The sequence below is a fragment of the Tasmannia lanceolata genome, unplaced genomic scaffold, assembly GCF_043159265.1.
Source record: "Tasmannia lanceolata isolate RefF3 unplaced genomic scaffold, GAP_Taslan_0.1 ptg000053l, whole genome shotgun sequence".
Taxonomy (NCBI): Eukaryota; Viridiplantae; Streptophyta; class Magnoliopsida; order Canellales; family Winteraceae; genus Tasmannia; species Tasmannia lanceolata.
In genome coordinates, this window is record NW_027518730.1 from 292,501 (window position 1) to 295,000 (window position 2,500).

The window sequence follows — 2,500 nt, forward strand, 5'->3', positions numbered from 1 at the left end:
TGCGCAAGGCTAGTTCCCAAGGGTTGTGTGCAAGGCTAGTGCCCAAGGCAAGTGCGCAAGGCTCGTGCCCAAAGCTAGTGCGCAAGGCTTGTGTGCAAGGCTACTGCGATGGGCCAGTGCCCAAGGCTTGTGAGCAAGGCTTGTATGCATGGCTTGTGTGCAAGGCTAGCGTCCAAGGCTTGTGCGCATGGCTTGTGCGCAAGGCTTGTGTCCAAGGCTTTTGTGCAAGGCTCGTGCGCAAGGCTAGTGTGCAAGGCTTGTGCGCATTGGCAGGTAGCCCACCAGCATGCACGATCCAAATGCCACTCACGCGACAACACGGTGCCAAGCCGGGCATGGTGTGCACTCAAAACCAATCAACGGACAGAGGTCATGCGTCATGGGGGGGATCTAGCAAGGCCATGGGGAAGGTCATGGAGGACCTTGGAAGCAAGCGCAAGACGAGAGCGAATCGAACAAGGGGCCAGGACGGGGCCTTGTGCCCATGGTCTTCGCAAGACAGCGTCCAAGGCACCCGAAAGCCCAAGGGAACCCAAACCCGGCCGACACTTGCAATCGCACATGCTCTCTGCAACACACCATCAATGCCGCCCAACGGGGCCAGCACGAGCAGTCCTCCGCGGTCCCCTGACCCTGCGCACGTTTGTCTTCGAAACCGAGCATCAATGCCACAGAAAGTGCCGGGGCGCCAGCTGGAGCCATCATCCGCGTTGCCATGGCTCGCTTGGCCTTGGCTTGCCAGGCCCCGACACGAGCAATCGCGCATTTTCTTTGCAACCGACCATCAATGCCGCCCAACGGGGCCAGCACGAGCAGTCATCCGCGGTCCCCTGGCCCTGCGCACGTTTGTCTTTGAAACCGAGCATCAATGCCACAGAAAGTGCCGGGGCGCCAGCTGGAGCCATCATCCGACGTGCCATGGCTCTGGTCCCATGGTCTTCGCAACCGAGCATTCGTGACACCCGCGGGGCCAGGACACCAACCCTTCCGACACGAGCATTCGCGCATGTTCTTTGGCCACACAACGGCGCCAGCACGAGCAAAATCATCCGCGGTGCGGTGGCCTTGCACGGCCTTTTGTCTTTGGAACCAACCATCAGTGCCACGGGAAGTGCCGGAGTCCCGGCATCCGCGGTGCCAAGTCATTGCGCCCTTGGTCTCTGCAGCGGAGCATGCCGGGCACTCCCAACCATTGCAAGCAAGCAAGCAAGCAAGAAAGAAAGTAAGTAAGTAAGTAAGTATTACATATAGGGGCGGGACATGCGGGGAGATCTGCGAAACGTGCATTACGGGGCACACGCGTACCTACCGGGGCATACCGACCCCTATTGGGGCACACGTGTGCATATCGGGGCATACCGGGCCTATCGGGGCACACGCGTACATACCGGGGCATACCGAGCCCTACTGGGGCACACGTGCGCATATCGGGGCGTACCAAGCCTATCGGGGCATACGCATGTATCCCAAGGCATACCGAGTCTATCCGGGCATACGCGTTCATACCGGGGCGTAACGGGCCTATCGGGGCATACTTGGGCATATCCGGGCAAAAAATGCCCAAAACTTGCGCAACCTTGGCAACCGTGGTCCATTCCTCTCTATATGCCTAGCCTTGCCAACCGTGGTCCATTCCTCACTATATGCCATGGCCTTGTGCCCATGGTCTTCCCAAGACAGCGTCCAAGGCCCCCGGAAGGCCAAGGGAGCCCAACCCAGCAATGCCCTGCTATGGCAAGCCAAGGCCAAGCATTCCGGTGCCTATCCGGGCAAAAATGCAATTCCTCTCTATATGCCTAGCCTTGGCAACCGTGGTCCATTCCCCACCATATGCCATGGCCTTGTGCCCATGGTCTTCCCAAGACAGTGTCCAAGGCGCCCGGAAGGCCAAGGGAGCCCAACCCAGCAATGCCCTGCTTTGGCAAGCCAAGGCCAAGCATTCCGGTGCCTAACCTTGGCAACCGTGGTCCTTTCCTCACCATATGCCATGGCCTTGTGCCCATGGTCTTCGCAAGACATCGTCCAAGGCGCCCAAAAGGCCAAGGGAGCCCAACCCAGCAATGCCTTGCTAGGACAAGCCAAGGCCAAGCATTCCGGTGCCTATCCGGGCAAAAACGCCCAAAGCATGCCCATTCCTTAGCCTATCCAGGCAAAAACGCCCAAAATCTGCACATTCTAGTGCCTATCCGGGCAAAAACGCCCACCAGCATGCCACCCTCCTATAGGGTTTGCGCAACCAACCAGCCTAACCACCAGTGGCAACCAAAGGTGCTGTTAGCGACGACTTCTGAAGACGCAACGAGACGCGACGTGTTTGCGCCCAGACGCGACGAGACGATGCGGGATCTGCGCCCAAGAATGCCTAGACCCGTCGACTTGATGCGGGATCAGCTCGCCCAAGCATGCCTAGTGTGCAAGGCCTGTGTGCAAGGCTAGTGTCCAAGGCTAGTGTGCAAGGCTCATGTGGAACGCTAGTGCGCAAGGCTAGTGCCCAAGGCTT